This window comes from Lissotriton vulgaris, chromosome 5 (assembly GCF_964263255.1).
Source record: "Lissotriton vulgaris chromosome 5, aLisVul1.2, whole genome shotgun sequence".
NCBI lineage: Eukaryota > Metazoa > Chordata > Amphibia > Caudata > Salamandridae > Lissotriton > Lissotriton vulgaris.
Window position 1 is genome coordinate 39,784,607 of NC_141693.1, and position 18,025 is coordinate 39,802,631.

The following is an 18,025-nucleotide window of genomic DNA, read 5'->3' on the forward strand; positions in this document are numbered from 1 at the left end:
CTAAATAAGATAATACTGGAACAGATACAGGTAGCCGGGGAGGCGGGTGGGCGTGTGTGATTCTGCAGCCCTACATGCCAAGAACAGAAGCATACTGGTAAGTAGCATTTTCCATTCGAGGCATATGGGCTGCAGACCACACACTATTGCATAGATTGCACAGCAGTTTCTCCCTTAGCGGCAACCACCCGCATCTGTTGCAATAGTTTGAAATAATGTTTTTCATTTCATTAATCTTTATTTCGATCACAGATCATAAAAGATGCAAAACAATACATACAATTAAAAACTTATTAAACATAGTGTGATCCAAATTGATAAGAGATAGTTAAAATGTAGATAAGACATTTGTGGAAAGCCGCTGGTCATGTCCATTTATACCAAAGTTTTCATCATTCGGCTACGGGTAAACCACAGTGAAGTTAAGAATTTTGACAATGCAAAAACGATGGGAGGGGAGAGATCAGATTTTAGGACTCTATAAGCGATTTGGTGAGATCTAAATCCCAAGTTCCTGAGCATCGGAACAAGCCAGTATTTCCTGCTCCGCTCGTAGCCCTTGCAGAAAAGTACTGCATGCATGTCGTCCTCCTTCGGGTGTGCACACATTGGGCAAGTTGATGTAGTGGAGCAGGCTGACCAAGATGCTGTAAACGAAGCTAGAGGAAGGCATCCGTAACGCCATTGTAAAAACAGTTTCCTGGTTAATGCAGGGGAAATCTCGTCTAGAGTTTTTTCAAAGGAATAGGTATCTTTTATTTCCAAGAATAAGTTTGTCAGAGACCCCTCACGAGTGTCATTAGAGGCTCTGGTGAGCATCATGGCGTAGTAGGTATCTGCGAGTGCCTTTTTTGGGATCTTGGTACAGGAATTAAGAGGAACTGTCCATAGTTCCGGGAATCCCATTTCCTCGAACCTTCCCTTGACGTAAGTCAACCAAGGAATCCTCTTTGTGTTCCGTAGTTCCAGGAATTCATGCAGTTCCTCTCTATAGCTTGCGAGATCTGGGCTAGACCACAAACGCCTCCAGAATTTTAGGGGTTTTAGTCCTAGCTCTTCTGTAATGGGTCTGATTCCCAAATCTAACCTGAGTGGTAGTAGTGGGGTGCTCTGTGGGAGGGCGGCTACCTGTCTCAAAAACTTGTTCTCCGTGGACTGTAACTTGGGGTACTGGGTGTAACCCCACAACTCTCCCCCGTAAGTGACCCCTGCCCTAGCTTGTGTTTTATATATATGAATAATTGGGGTGAGTGGTCGATAGCTAGATTTATTTGCCAGACGCAAAGTGCCACCCGCCAACTGTGCCAGTTTGATGGTCACTTTGGCCTGGTGGGTTGACCAAGTTAAGTGTTCGTTAATAGTGATCCCCAGGTATTCGATATGATGCACCCGTTCTAGTTGAACCATGCCTAGCTTGGGAGGGGTTCTATTTCGGGAGTTGGGATTTAAAATCATGAATTTTGTTTTTTGAGGATTAACTTCCAGTCCCCGGTCAGAGCAGAAGTCAAGGAAGCCATCCAAAATGCGTTGAATCCCCATGGGGGATTTAGACAGCAACAGGGTGTTGTCTGCAAACATAATTGCAGGCACCCTGTTGTCAGTCAACTTTGGGGCGTCCGAGTTGGCAATCCTGTTAAGGTGGGCAATTACCCCGTTCACAAAGATGCAAAACAGGGTGGGTGCAAGTACACAACCCTGTCTTACACCTCTGCGAACGGGGAACCGCTCGGTTAGTTTTCCACCTTTGCCACACCTAACGCGGGCATAGTTGTTAGTATGAAGTCTTATCAGAATTGCCAGAATATCGGCGGGGACATTGAGTTCTTTCATGACATTCCAATAATGTTTTTAGTACAACCTGGCCCACACTTGCTTGTTGTTTTGCCTGCACATCTACACAGTAGTGTTTTGTAAATATGTGCGGAGTAGACCATGTAGCTGCTTTACAGATGTCATCTAATGGTATATTCCCTAATAATGCCATAGATGCTTCTAACTTACGGGTAGAATGAGCCCTAGGAGGAACGGATAGAGTGCGTTTTGCTTTTTGGTAGCAAATTTGAATGCACTTAACAATCCATCTTGCAATGCCTGATTTAGAAATAGGATTGCCCTTATGTGGAGGTGAAAAGGACACAAACAGTTATTTACTTTTCCGAAATGGTTTTATCCTATCAATGTACTAGAGAAGTGCTCTTTTTACATCTAATGTATGTAGAGCTCTTTCTGCAACTGTTTGCGGTTGGGGGAAAAATACTGGCAACTTAATAGATTGGTTGAGGTGGAATGGTGAAATGACCTTTGGCAGAAACTTAGGATTTGATTTAAGAACCACTTTATTGTGATGAAGTTGTATAAATGGTTCTTGAATTGTTGATGCCTGGATCTCACTTACTCTTCTTAGTGAGGTAACTGCTACAAGAAAAGCAACTTTCCATGTAAGAAATTGTAACTCACACTTATTTAATTGTTCAAAAGGTGGACTCAAAAGTCTGGTGAGGACAATATTTAAATTCCATACTGGAGAGGGTGGTATTCTGGTAGGAATTATTCTTTTGAGTCCTTCCATAAACGCATTGATTGCAGGTACTCTGAACAATGACAAATGTTGTCTGTTTTGGAGATATGCCGCTATAGCAGCAAGATGTAACCTGATTGAGAAGTACGCTAAGTTAGATCTTTGCAGATGTAACAGGTAGCATATGATGTTTTGTATGGAAACATCTAAAGGGTTGACGTTGTAATTTGTACAAAACACAACTAACCTTTTCCACTTTTCTGCATAACATGCTCTAGTGGTAGGACGTCTTGTTTCTTTAATGACATTCATGCAATCAGGAGGTAAATTTAGATATCCAAATTCTAAGACCTCAGGAGCCAGATCGCTAGATTGAGCTGCATTGGGTCTGGAAGCATAATCTCTCCATGGTTCTGTGTCAGCAGATGTGGGGAGAGTTTTAGTTTGTGATGTGGTACTACTGAGAGCTCTAGTAGCGTGGTGTACCACGGCTGTCTTGCCCACGTTGGTGCTATGAGAATCAATGTGAGAGAATGTTGCTGTAGCTTGTGTACCACTAATGGAATTAGAGGGAGAGGTGGAAAGGCGTACGCAAATTTAATTGACCAGTTCATCCATACCGCATTGCCTTTGGATAATGGGTGTAAGTATCTGGCGGCGAAGCTTGAGCATTTGGAGTTGTGGTGTGTAGCAAACAGATCTATCTCTGGTTGACCCCATCTTTGAAAAAATGGCTGAAGAACTTGACGATGAAGTTCCCATTCGTGTATCTGTTGTCTCTGACGACTTAACAGATCTGCCACTTGATTGTGAACTCCTGGTAGATTTTCTGCTAACAGAAACATGTTTTGAGGAATGGCCCACCTCCATATGAATGGGCCATCCGGGAGAGCTGTAGGGAGTAAGTCCCTCCTTGCTTTTGAATGTAGTACATTGCTGTCATATTGTCTGTTCCGACTAGTACAGCTTTGTTTGATAGGTAATGTTGAAACGATTTTCGAGCTAGAAAAATCGTTAGTAACTCGAGATGATTTATGTGAAGTAGTTTTTGTTGCAGTGTCCATGTACCTTGTACTGTGTGTCTTTGTAAATGCGCTCCCCATCCTGTGAGAGATGCGTCTGTGGTTAGTATAATTGGTGGAACAGGTTCTATAAACGGCCGACCCTTGGAAAGGTTTTTGGTGTTCCACCATTGCAGAGAGCGATGTGTCCGGTCGTCTACCACCACCAGATCTGTTATTTGTTGCTGAGCCGATTCCACTGCCTTGCCAAGCAATCTTGTATGGGGCGCATTTGTAGTCTTGCATATGGTACTATGAAAATGCAAGATGCCATCATTCTTATTAGTTGCATGAACACTCGAGCTTGTAGCGAGTGTTGTGGCTGGAATCTATGGATGAGATTCTGCATAGCTTGTATTCTTGTTGGGTTGGGGTACGCTATTGCTTTGGAGGTATCTATTGTGGCACCTAGATATGCTGAGACAGGGACAGTTTGAGATGGGACTTCTTTTGATTTACTGTAAATCCTAATTTGTGCAACAGGCAGATTGTTTGATGCGTGTGCTGTACACATTGGTTGTATGACTTGGATTTTATTAACCAGTCGTCCAGATATGGGAAGACATGAATGTTGTCCCTTCTTCAGTGTGCTGCTACTACTGCTAGACACTTTGTGAACACTCGAGGTGCTGTAGTTACTCTGAAAGGGAGTACCTTGAATTGGTAGTGTTGACCTTCTAGTATGAACCGTAGGTACTTTCTGTGAGATTGATGAATGGGAATGTGGAAATAGGCGTCCTTGAGGTCTAATGTGGCAAGGAAGTCGCCTTTCCTTAGTAACGGTAGAACCTGTTGAAGTGTGACCATATGAAAGTGGTCTGATTCATTGTATGTACAGGTTTAGGGGTCTCAGATCTAGAATAGGTCTGAGGGACCCGTCCTTTTTGGGTATGAGAAAATAAAAAGAGTAAACCCCTGTGTTTTGATGCTGTTTTGGGACTGGTTCTATTGCATTCTTTTGCAGTAGAGATTCCGCCTCTTGTCTTAATAGTATGAGGTGTTCCCGTGACATGGGACACAGTCTGGGTGGTATTGTTAGAGGAGTGGAAGTGAGCTCCAGGCAATAACCTGACTGAATTATTTGTCTCACCCACCTGTCTGTGGTGATGGAGTTCCAGACAGGTAGGAACTATTGTAAACTCCCCCCCGACAGGAGTGGAATGGTCTAGGGGGATGGAAAGGAAGTCACTTATTTGGGGTAGAGGTGTTGCGATTGTTGTTGCCTCTACCGCTACCCTTATTGTTGTTTCCCCTATACCCTCCTCTATAATATCCCTTACTGGGCGAAGTTTGGTTGGTATCTTTGTAAGAAGAGGAGGTGTTATCAGTTTGGAAACTTTTAGAGGAGCCCCTATATGAGGAGCGATGAAAGGAAGGTCTAAGGGCTTGCATCTGTAAAGCTCCCATTGATTTTGCCGTGTCCGTATCCTTCTTCATCTTTTCTGGTGCACTGTCCACTGCTGGACCGAAAAGATGTTGTTGGTCGAATGGTTGGTTTAGGATACTAGCATGTAGAGTCGCGCGAGCGCGTCGACCAAGATGGCCGCCGCCACCGGAGCTCCGTAAGTGTACCGACCCAATTAGCCGATAAACGACGATATTCCTGTCAGGAATCACCAATTTGTGGCGGCGCTTGCATTTTATACATATTTCCCACCTTGTGCTTGAATTTTGAACGATTTCTCTGTGGGGAAGTGCTTCTGCTGGCTCTTTGGTTCCTCTCCCCTGCCTCTGCTTCAGCTTCTGCCGGCTTGCTCTGCATAGGGGGCGGAGTGCTCACAAAGAGAGGGCCTGGCTTGGGCCTGGCCACACCCACGACCCAGTTTAGCTGCTGCACCAGTCCTTTTGAAGAGCTTTTGGGGAATTTTACGTCCTTTTTCCCTCATATTTATTAAATTTTGAGGTGTTTTTTCATATCCTACATTTCACTGACGCAAAAGGGTATTTTTTCACCTCAAGATGGAAAATAAAAATTTGGCTGCTAACAAAAGGAAAAAGCAGATATCGCCTACTCCATCTAAGTCTAACGTTGTTGAATCTTCTGAGCCGTCACTTGCTCTAATTTTGGAGGAAATTCAAGCCCTGCGCATGAATACTGATACTATTGCGACTGAAGTGAAAAATGTTCGCAAAGATATGGCTTCTATATCCATGAAAGTGTCTGATAATACTATCAAAATTCAGGACAATAAAAATAAGTTGGACTCTTTTACACCTTTGGTGAATCAAATAGTACCAATGCATACTCAATTGCTGGAGTTGGAAAACCGTAATAGACAATACAATCTCCGTATTTTCAATCTGCCTGAAGAGATTGAGGGATCTGATTGTCGCTTATATCTAGAGTCATTGCTACCTGGCCTCCTAAATATCAAATTCCCCGAAAAATTTGAAGTGGATAAGGCTCACAGAATTCCCTCACATAGGAATCTTCGCCACACTAAACCCAGGCAAATGATTTTTCAGGTTTTGCGACACCATCATTTGGTCCTTATCAGGAAAGCAGCAAGAGACATTCCCTCACTCTTAGTGAATGGTTGTAAAATCTTTATCCATCAAGACTTTGCTAAGGAAACGGTTGCTATGCGCAAGGAATTTTCCTCTTATCGTCCACAACTAAGAAGCCTTGGTTTTAAGTATGGTCTATTTGATCCTTCTACGATGAGAGTCTGGAAAGACACCTTCTCTAAATCTTTTCATCGTCCTGAAGACCTAAGACTTTTTCTGGAACAACAAGCTTCACCGTCAATGTACACTCATGATCCTGTTACTTGAACGCTTATAGTCTGATTTATCCTGGCATTTAAATATTTCTCTCTTCACAGGCTCCAACGGTTTTATGGCCATGCTTGAGGAACGGGTGTGCGTCTCTATATTCCTCTTTATGGTTATGTTTCTTGTTTGTCCTTTTTCCTTCCCTTTGTGTTTCTCCCTATTGTGTCTTTCCTTTTCTTGCTCTCTACATAGAGTTGCTCTTTCTCCATGGCTGTTTTTCATTTCCTCTTCCTCTGATTCTTTTTTCTATCCTCTTCTTTCTAATTCCTAATGGCTAATACTCATAATGTTAAAATTGTTTCACTTAATGTCAAGGGTTTACGGCATCCAGTAAAACGCACTAAAATCTTGGACTACCTGGGTGCGTGCAACGCTGACATTTGTTTTCTCTAAGAAACGCATGTTGATGACAAAATTTTACAATATATGAGGAAAAAGTGGGTAGATAATATTGTTTCCTCTCCTGCGCTGGGGAAGAAAAATGGTGTTGCAATTTTCTTTGCAAAAAGGTTGCACTGTCAGATTCTTAGTAAGTTCACTGACACAAAAAGTAGATATATTGTGGTTAAGGTTAAAATTCATGACTCAACCTTCTTTTTGCTTAATATCTATGGTCCTACGGCTGATGACCCTTCGTTCTGGTCTACTATAACTACCGAAGTTCTAAAGTTGGGGCAAGTTCCTTTGATTGTTGGGGGGGATTTTAATGTGATTAATGATCCGTTGGTAGATAGGCTTTCCACTACAAAATTCCGACCTCCTAAAGTTTTTCATGCCTTTAAATCTTTCCTTCGCACAACCAAGTTGGCTGATATTTGGAGGCTACACTTTCCGACTGATAAATGGTTTTCCTTTTTCTCTAATCCCCATAATTCTCATTCAAGGATTGATTATTTTTTGCTTTCGCCTTCATCACTTCAATCAGCCACCAACCCTGTTGTAGGTAATATTGATATTTCGGACCATGCCTTAATTTCCTTTGTTTTAAACATTTCCTCTACTTTTACCAAACAAAGTAGGTGGCGTATGAACACGAACATTGTACTTAATGATAACCATAAATCTAAACTATTACAAGCTATTCAAGACTATTTTTTGTTCAACCCTGAAGGTTCAACTTCGATTGCCAATAGATGGGATGCCTTTAAGGCCTACATTAGAGGTACCACAATTTCTATTATGGCCCATGAGAACAAATAATTTAACTCTAATGTTAAACATTTGGAAACACAAATTGCTAAATATGAACGTTTATTTATTTCTTCTAATGACCCTCAACACAAATTTAAACTACAAAAGCTTTGTTATGAATGTAATGCTTTACTTAGTACTAGTGTGGAAGGGTATTCTCAGATGTGAGACCCTTGCTCATTGCACCATCAGGATTCAAGCAAACCGGGCCGAAGACGGCTGTAATGCCAGAAACCGGTCCCCGGGAGCTTGTTTCCTTCCCAGTGTAAGAATTGGCTTTTGTAGTTTGGTTTGCCCTGTTCCCATCATGCACTGGGACAGGAGCAGACTAATTTGCATACAGCCAGGTTCTGAAACTGGGATGGTGCAGTGAGCTAAAAAACGGTGTTGGATCTAGCCCTGATCTCTTGACTGGGTGAGAGCTTTCTGCTTAATTCAGAGACTCTGTCCCTCACCACCCCTTGTTGTAAATATTTTTGTCCACCCTAAGCGTGGAAGGGTATTCTCAGATGTGAGACCCTTGCTCATTGCACCATCAGGATTCAAGCAAACCGGGCCGAAGACGGCTGTAATGCCAGAAACCGGTCCCCGGGAGCTTGTTTCCTTCCCAGTGTAAGAATTGGCTTTTGTAGTTTGGTTTGCCCTGTTCCCATCATGCACTGGGACAGGAGCAGACTAATTTGCATACAGCCAGGTTCTGAAACTGGGATGGTGCAGTGCGCTAAAAAACGGTGTTGGATCTAGCCCTGATCTCTTGACTGGGTGAGAGCTTTCTGCTTAATTCAGAGACTCTGTCCCTCACCACCCCTTGTTGTAAATATTTTTGTCCACCCTAAGCGTGGAAGGGTATTCTCAGATGTGAGACCCTTGCTCATTGCACCATCAGGATTCAAGCAAACCGGGCCGAAGACGGCTGTAATGCCAGAAACCGGTCCCCGGGAGCTTGTTTCCTTCCCAGTGTAAGAATTGGCTTTTGTAGTTTGGTTTGCCCTGTTCCCATCATGCACTGGGACAGGAGCAGACTAATTTGCATACAGCCAGGTTCTGAAACTGGGATGGTGCAGTGAGCTAAAAAACGGTGTTGGATCTAGCCCTGATCTCTTGACTGGGTGAGAGCTTTCTGCTTAATTCAGAGACTCTGTCCCTCACCACCCCTTGTTGTAAATATTTTTGTCCACCCTAAGCGTGGAAGGGTATTCTCAGATGTGAGACCCTTGCTCATTGCACCATCAGGATTCAAGCAAACCGGGCCGAAGACGGCTGTAATGCCAGAAACCGGTCCCCGGGAGCTTGTTTCCTTCCCAGTGTAAGAATTGGCTTTTGTAGTTTGGTTTGCCCTGTTCCCATCATGCACTGGGACAGGACAGGAGCAGACTAATTTGCATACAGCCAGGTTCTGAAACTGGGATGGTGCAGTGAGCTAAAAAACGGTGTTGGATCTAGCCCTGATCTCTTGACTGGGTGAGAGCTTTCTGCTTAATTCAGAGACTCTGTCCCTCACCACCCCTTGTTGTAAATATTTTTGTCCACCCTAAGGGCCGAAGACGGCTGTAATGCCAGAAACCGGTCCCCGGGAGCTTGTTTCCTTCCCAGTGTAAGAATTGGCTTTTGTAGTTTGGTTTGCCCTGTTCCCATCATGCACTGGGACAGGAGCAGACTAATTTGCATACAGCCAGGTTCTGAAACTGGGATGGTGCAGTGAGCTAAAAAACGGTGTTGGATCTAGCCCTGATCTCTTGACTGGGTGAGAGCTTTCTGCTTAATTCAGAGACTCTGTCCCTCACCACCCCTTGTTGTAAATATTTTTGTCCACCCTAAGCGTGGAAGGGTATTCTCAGATGTGAGACCCTTGCTCATTGCACCATCAGGATTCAAGCAAACCGGGCCGAAGACGGCTGTAATGCCAGAAACCGGTCCCCGGGAGCTTGTTTCCTTCCCAGTGTAAGAATTGGCTTTTGTAGTTTGGTTTGCCCTGTTCCCATCATGCACTGGGACAGGAGCAGACTAATTTGCATACAGCCAGGTTCTGAAACTGGGATGGTGCAGTGAGCTAAAAAACGGTGTTGGATCTAGCCCTGATCTCTTGACTGGGTGAGAGCTTTCTGCTTAATTCAGAGACTCTGTCCCTCACCACCCCTTGTTGTAAATATTACTTAGTACTAGAGCAGGAATCCAACTCGCAAAATCTAATGCTAAATTTTGCTTTAATACCAATAGATCTGGGAAACTCCTTGCAAACTATTTACGGATCAAGAGGGATAAAACTCAAATAACATCAATACGCGGTTCCCGTGGCCAAGTTGCTATTTCCCATAGAGACAATGTCCAAGAATTTTTAATTTTTTATTCTACCCTATATAGTAAACCAGTCCCCTGTGATGATTCTTTAATTGATTGCTTTTTAAACAAGTGTAATTTACCTCACGTTTCTCCCTCAGATAGAATAGGTTTAGATTCTCCAATTACTTGTGATGAGATTTTACTTGCTATTAAATCACTTCCTAAGAATAAATCCCCAGACCCGGATGGTATCCCAGCTGAATTTTACAAAGAGTTTCAGTCTCACCTTTTACCTTATCTAAGTGCACTTTTTTCCCATTTTGGTTCCTCTGGTACTATTTCGGGGTCCTTTACGGATGCTCTAATCATTGTTTTGCCCAAGCCTGATAAAGACCCTACCCTGGTTTCTAATTATCGTCCCATCCCCCTAATAAACCAGGACTGTAAGCTTTATGCTAAAATCCTTGCCACTAGATTAGCTCCTGTCCTTCACTCCATCATTCATCCAGATCAATCTGGTTTTATGAAAAATAGGTACTCTGCTAATAATACCAGAACACTTTTACACGTTATTGAACAGAGCCCTCACCTTACTTCCCCTGCGGGAGTGATGGCTTTTAATGCAGAAAAAGCATTTGGCAAAATTCATTGGCAATTTTTATTTAAAACTTTATTATCTTTTAATTTTGGTGCCCATTTTATTCGCATGATTTCTGCTTTATATTTTGCCCCTACTGCTCGTTTGTTTATTAATGGTCAAATTTCTACTCAATTTCCTCTCTTTAGAGGTACTAGGCAGGGTTGTCCCCTTTCCCCACTGTTATTTTTATTAGGAATTGAGCCTTTTCTTAATTATATCCGCTGCTGTGACAATATTCAGGGTATTGCGATAAATGATGTCACTGTTAAAACTTTAGCTTATACAGATGATGTTTTATTGTTTATTAGTAATCCTCTTTCCTCTGTTCCCTCCCTATTAGACATCATTGCAAATTATTCTGTGGTTTCAGGTTATAAATTAAATGTAAGTAAGACTGAATTTTTTCCTTTGAATGCTTTTTGTACCTCGGATATGCTACCAAACACAGATATTCTTTGGCAAAACATTAAGCTTAAGTACTTAGGTAGCCTATTTGCCTCCTCGTTGCCTGCTACATTAAAACGAAATAGCAATTTTATACTTGATTATATCAAAAACAAAACGTCCAAGTGGTCTTCCCTTCATCTCACCCGGTGGGGGAGAATGGAAGCTGTAAAAATGAATATTGCACCAAAAACCTTTTACTCCTTGGCTATGATTCCCACTCAATTTCCTCTAAAATTCTATAAAGATGTTGATAAACTGTTATCTAAATTCCTTTGGTCTAACAAAGTTCCTCGTATTGCTTACAGGAAATTAAAACTCCCTAAGTCCCAGGCGGGATTTGCCCTTCCAGACTTTTACCTCTACCATAAAGCTTTTATCTTAAAACAAAGCTCCTTATGGTTTGCAAATTCACATGTGGTCAAACCTCCAATTTGGTTTGATATAGAGTCCAAAATCATTTTGGACTCTTTTCCCAATGGTATTCCCTCTTCCACCACTAATGACCTATTAATTTACCTTACGGCTGTTACGTCTTCCCCCAAAGCTGTCTCTGTTTTTTATAAAAAATTTAGCACCTCGCAGGGCTCCAATGTTGGTGCAATCTCATCTTTTTGGAATAATGAACTTTCCATTTCCCTATCAGATGACTCATGGTCCTCAATATGGCTCAACAGTATCTCTGGTTGGCTTCCGGTGTCTCTTTATCAGACTAATGCTTATATTTTATTTAACGCTCTATGGACCCCATCTCGATTAAGACATGCGAAAGTGTTACCATCTGATGTTTGTTGGCACTGTAATTCAAGTTCTGGGTCACTTCGTCATATGTTATTTGAATGCCCAGTTATTATGAAATTTTGGTCGAATGTTTGGAATGTCATTTTGAAAATTTTGCCTTTACATGATGATATTTCTTATGCTAAGTTAATATGTAAATCGGTTGCCCTTTCCCATCCTCTTAGTGAGTCAGAGGCAAAATTATTTAATTTTTTAATTACAGCTGCTTTAAAGTCCATTACTTTTTTTTGGAAAGATGCTTCTTCTCTTTCAGTTCATGCTTGGTGGTCGTGGATTACCTTTACAAGAAGAGGTGCTCAGCTGTCTCTTAAAGGCGGTATTCACAATTCACAGTCATTTCAATCTTTTTGGTCTCCTATTGATTCATATGTTATGCAATGATATGATTAAGTATTCTCTTATGAATTTTGGTGCTTAATTTCTCCTTATTTACCATCTTTTTTGTATTCAATTTAATTGTGACTCTATATTTTATGATTTTATGGTTCTATGATATGTTCACTCCCCCGCCCCTCCCTCCCTTTTTTCTCCCTTTTCCCTTCCTCTTCATTTTTGGCTTACTGCATTTCATGCTCATCATTTAATCATTTACGCATGCAAGATTTATTCTTTTTGTATTGTACTTGTCTATTTCTTTTGTCTACAAAATACTTCAATAAAATCCTTTTGAACTTAAGGATACTAGCCTGTACTTCTGGTTTGAACGCAACAGTATCCCTGTATTTGCTGCTCTAGATGATGTGTCTGCAGCGTCTAGTGCGCATCTTATAGAGGTATTTGTTATAACCTTGCCTTCTTGTATTAGGTCAGAAGCCCTAGCGTTATATTGTTCTGGCAAGTGTTGCATGAGTGACTCTAACTCATCATAATGAGCTCTGTCATATCTTGCTAACAGGGCTTGAGTGTTAGCAATCCTCCATATATTGGCTTCTTGTAAGATGGTGCGTTTTCCTGAGGCATCTAAAAGGTTAGACTCTTTGTCGGGTTGTGGAGCATCCCCTGTTGTCTGTGAGTTAGCTCTCGTTCTCGCATTTGACACTACCATTGAGCCTAGTGGCAACTGTCCTTTAATATATGCTGGATCAGTTGAAGCCGCTTTGTACTTCTTTTCTAGTCTGGGGTTAAATACCCTGGCTCTGACTGAGTCTTTAAATATTTGTGGTGCGTGTCTTACCACTCCATTAAGTATTGTCAGTGTGGTTGTGGTCTAATGTGATGTTAACAATGTGTCTATTAGAAAGTCTTCTTCTACTGGATCTGTATGTAAGTCTACTCCATGGAAAGTGGCTGCTCTATGAATGAGCTGGGTGAACCCAATGGTATCATCAGGGGGAGATGGCCTAAACGGGTATGCCTCGTCTTGTGGTAGATCTGGTGCATCTGGTGCATTATAATCTTCCCATGGGTCACCTGATAGCCCAGCCATATCATCTGGGTCATTAATATCATCCATTTAATGTTCTCTCCCTACCTCTTAATCATCTTGAGGTATAAGACTATGTGTACTAGCTGGTGAATATACAAGAGAGATATCTACTGGCATTTGTACTTTAGGTGAAGGAATTCTTATAGGGGAAATTTGAACATGCTTTTTTGAAGGAACTGGCGATGGTTTAGGATGGTCCATTTTCCTCTTTTCAGGCACTGTGTATATGTGTCCAGTCTTTGGATGAATTTTAAGAGTCTTTTGCCTTGAATCAGGTTGGAAAAGCTCTTCTATTGTTAAATCCTTTTTCGGCGCCGATTTTTCTTGTTTGGAGCCGACAGGCTTAGACTTTGCAGTGTCTATTGTCTTTAGAACGGTTTTTGGTTTCGGTTCCGAAGACTTTTATTGTCTTTTCTTTGAATCTGTGCTTTTTGGATCCGAAGGTTTTGTTCCCGGGTGTTTAGATTGACCTGCTCTTGGAGCCGAAGTATGTTTCGGTATTGGAACTGTCTTCGGGTCTGCTTTTTTCGGAACCGGGGTTATTTTCGGTTCGGTAACTTTGGGAACGTCTTTTGCCGCCGAACTTGGTTTCGGCTCGCCCGTTTTCGGTACCGATGGATGTTTTGGTGCCGGTGTTGACTTTGGCTTAGGCACCTTCTGCTTTTCGGGACCGACAGACTGACTCGAGCCCGAGTCGACTGGAGATTTTTTAGTACTCTTCGCTGCCGAGCCTGAAGGCGGGGCGCCGGAAGGTTTTGGTCGGTGTGCACCTGGACCCGAAGGTGGAGGTGGAACCGAAGCCTGTCCCGGTATGGTGGGGTAAACAGGGTCGACGCTCTTACTCACGACCTGTTGACCAGCTGGAAGAAGATTGTCATCTTCGGATCGATCCTCGGCTCCGGAAGCTGAATCCTCTGCTTCGGAAGCGACGTCTTCTTGCTGTTCTTTGGCGTCTACCTCGATCGGTTCCTCGTCGATGATGAGGTCTGGTGTCGACGACAATGACTTTTCCATGGATCTTCGAGCTCGACGGTTCCTCATTGTTTTCTTGGACCGGAACGAAGCGCAGGCCTCACAGTCTCGACTCTCGTGCTCTGGAGACAAGCACAGGTTGCAAACCTCATGCAGGTCAGTGTGGGGAAATTTGTGTCCACACTGAGGGCACTTCTTGAAGGGTGTTCTTTCCATGTGCCAAAGGCCCAATGGCGCAGTTGGACCCGACGGCCCCGATGAACGCTGGAATCGAGAAGTGAAACCTTTCTTCGACGCGGGTAACCGGAATCAGTGTCAAAGACGATGTTGATGTTTGTAGATTGATTTATGGATTCGAAAAGAGATCGGTAACGGGAACGAACGATGAACACATCCGAGCCCGATGGCGGAAAAAAACAATCTGAAGATGGGGTCGATGCCCATGCGCACTACGATCGATCTAAGGGAGGAGTCATCCAGCAGACAAATACTCTTCCAAGACAACAACAAAGTGTAATCATGGTCTGCAGCCCATATGCCTCAACAAGTCATTTTCAAATGAAAACAGAATGATCACTTCACATAAAGACATGAAATGTCCAAATGAATAAACACACTTAACTTGAATGTACAAACCATTAAACAGACATACAGGGAACAGTAATATTTAGTCAATATAGGAATGACTTTTGATAGTCCTTTGGCAATGTCTCCTTAGTGGAGAAGTGTGGCTCAGGGGTTAGAGGCCGCAGACCCGGAAGCTTAGATCGGCCCTGGACCAGGGTTCAATTCCCTGCCTCGGCGGGTCTTGGGCTAAAAATTCCACGGACTCGATAATTCTCGCTCCGGTGCCTTCTTGACTCACGGGTTCACACTCTGCGACTCTGGGCAATAGCTTGCTTAATCTCCACAACGGCCCCTCGCGGCGGGATGCTTGGCTTTCACCTTGTGGATACCCTGCCGGGATATCTCACAGGGGAATACCAGGATGGGTTCCCTAAGCAAGCGCCGGGAAACCCACTGCGGGTAGCTGTGCGCTATATAAGCTCAAATACATTTACATTTACATTTAGTCAATCAATCTATTTGGGCCCACATTGGAGTGTGTTATTGTTTCATAGAACATTTCATAGATAGTTTCATGTATAGTTTTCATAATAAACTACAGCAGTAGATTAAATCATTGGGATTGATGAAATTGCAGCATCAAGGTCCTTTATGGAAACTGGCACTTGGAGTAAAGCTGGAGACATAGAAGGATTTGGAGTCCCCGGAATGAGACTCAGAATTTCAACAGGGCTGTGCTTCTTTTCTAGGCGGGAGGGAGACGTTCTGATATTTTACTCTGAAGACATTTTGGTGTCAAGAGGGGTCTGCTGAATAGAATCGGCCACTTAATTCTTTTTGAGGTGGTAGATGGAACCTTCCTGTTTTTCTTTGAACCAAGCAGTCGAAGCAGGGTTACTATTTGTGTCTTTACCTCAAGAACTAGAAAGGGTGGTCTGTAAGATGGTATGTAAACTTCTTTTTCAGGGATCTTTTCTTGAGCTAGCACTTCCACTTTGGGGAGTGACCCTCCAGCCGCTTTAGAAACCTTATCTTGACCAGTGGTGGATTTGGAAGGCTTCACAATAGATAGGTTGGTTCTGACTTCTTGGACATTTTGCAATAAAAGTGAGTGTACAGGTCAAACATGTTCTCTCTGCCGGCTCAGATCTATTGAGATCAAGTACAATCTTACTCCATAAGTGTAAGTTTAGCTTTGTGAATTAGGCCCATGGAATCCCTGAATGCCTTTGCTGCAAACACAGGACATTTGTCTGAATGAAGTGCGCCAATTGCGACTAGTCATAGCAAGTCTTTTATGACTGCTCAGGCATCAGCAGTTCTTTGTGGTCAAACACATGAATCTGGAGCATGAATCAGCAGCAACTAGCATATTGGTTTACTGCTGTGATTGATATGATATGATCAAGGCAAGTTATTCCAAACTTCTATTCAGGGCCAGCAAGAAGATTCTATGCAGGTCTATTTGTTGGCAACATTTGTTTGTTTGCAATATCGTGTTGCTGCATATCATTTTAGATTCTTTAGGTAGCTATTTCCATCAGTATTTTTGGTATAGTACTGCAAATGTGAACTGTGAACTGCCCACTGCTGGTAAAAAGTGTAAAGATTAGGTATACTTGCTTTTGTCATCGCTTTCAGTGTAGGAACAGGAGACATATGATCATTAGTTTCCGCTGTGCCAAAGGCGCTCCTTCAATTTGGCCATGTGCACTACAGCAATAATTTTCTTTATGAGAGTGAAGTGGGCTTCGACTGCGGAATACAATTAAGCTATAGGAGTTGTGTGTCCCACATTGTAAACTATGTATGTGTAGCCTGAGGGACTAGTAACAATTATATCCCTAGCCTGTATGATTATAATACCTAGGTTTCTTTTTATATCCCTAGCCTCTGGGATTAAAATACCTAGGTTTCTTTTTACATCCCTAGCCTGTATGATTATAATAACTGGGCTTTGTTTAATATCCCTAGTGTGTATGATTATAATACCTAGGTTTCTTTTTATATCCCTAGCCTGTATGTATTTATGTATTTAGTGCCAGATTTGCTAACAAGTCACACAGCGCAACACAGCAAGACACCTTACTGCACAGTGTTGTGTGACGGGGAGAGGACAGGAATGCAACGTATCTACTAAGATAAGACGCATGCCTGCTATCTTACTGTGCCAACGCAGGCACCCACACTCCACCCATGGAACGCCTTTCTGTGGCAAGTGCAGACCTCGCTATTCTGATTGGACTGTTCTGATTGGAGCAGGGTCAAAACTAATTTGAAAATGGCTGGGTCTAAACTGAGGTGGCATGGTAAGTGATCAACAATGGATTGGGATGCAGTCCAGAGCGATCACCAGTCGCTGAGATTGATTCAGGCATTCCATTCATCACTTTGTTTTTCGATACCCTAAGTGTGACCGGGGTGCCTAAATTGGATCCCAGTACTCACTGTGCCACCGGAATCAAGGTATACCTGGCTGACCACCCCATAATAAAGGCAGAACCAGTCCTCGGTTGCTTTTTTCCCAGTTAAGGGAGGTCCTGCCTAGGTACTTGGAACTGGACAGTTCTGATTGGAGCAGGGTCAAGACTGATTTGCATGTTTGGGTCTTGCCTCAGGTGGCACGGTGGGTAAAAAATTATGGATTTGGACATGGCTTTCCATACGTCACTTTGTTATGTGATGACCTAAGTGTGACAGGTATGCCCAGACGAGGTTCCGTGCTCACTGTGTCACCAAAATGAAGGTGTTCATGGTTGATGAGACCATAATAAAGGTGAAACCGGTCCTGGGTTGCCTGATTTCCACTGCAGGGAGGAACTGGCCTGGCAGTTCGGTCTGGACTGTTTGAAGCAGAGTCAAGACTGGTTTGCAAATGGCTAGGTACAAAATGAGAGTGACATGGCGGGCATGAAATGAAAGATTGAGATGCGGCCCAGAGAGATCGCCAGTGGTTTAAATTAATTCAAGCTTTTCATTCAAAGCTTTGCTTTTGATGCCCTAAGTGTGACTGGTATGCCCAGACATGGGTCCAGGGCTCTCTGTGCTACTGGAATCAAGCCATTCCTGGCTGTCGAGCCCATGATTATGGCAAAACCGGTCCTGGGCCGCTTGTTTTCCAGTTGAGGGAGGTCCTAACCTCACAGTTTCACCTGGACTGTTCTGATTGGATGAGGGTAAAAGATTATCTACATATGAGTGGGTCCAAACTGAGGTGGAATGGTGGGGGAAAATGGTGGATTGGGATGTGGCCCAGAGTGATCGCCAGTGCCTGAGAGTAATTCAAGCATTCCATCCATCACTTTTTTTTTAATGCCATTCCAGGTTCAAATATACAATGAAAACACAGG

At 43.0% G+C, this 18,025-nt stretch overlaps 1 protein-coding gene across 4 annotated transcripts in view; it reads right to left on the reverse strand.

Moving 5' to 3' along the window:
* Positions 1–18,025, reverse strand: part of LOC147710072 (butyrophilin subfamily 1 member A1-like) — a 386,132-nt gene that overhangs the window by 255,701 nt on the left and 112,406 nt on the right. The window lies entirely within an intron of this gene.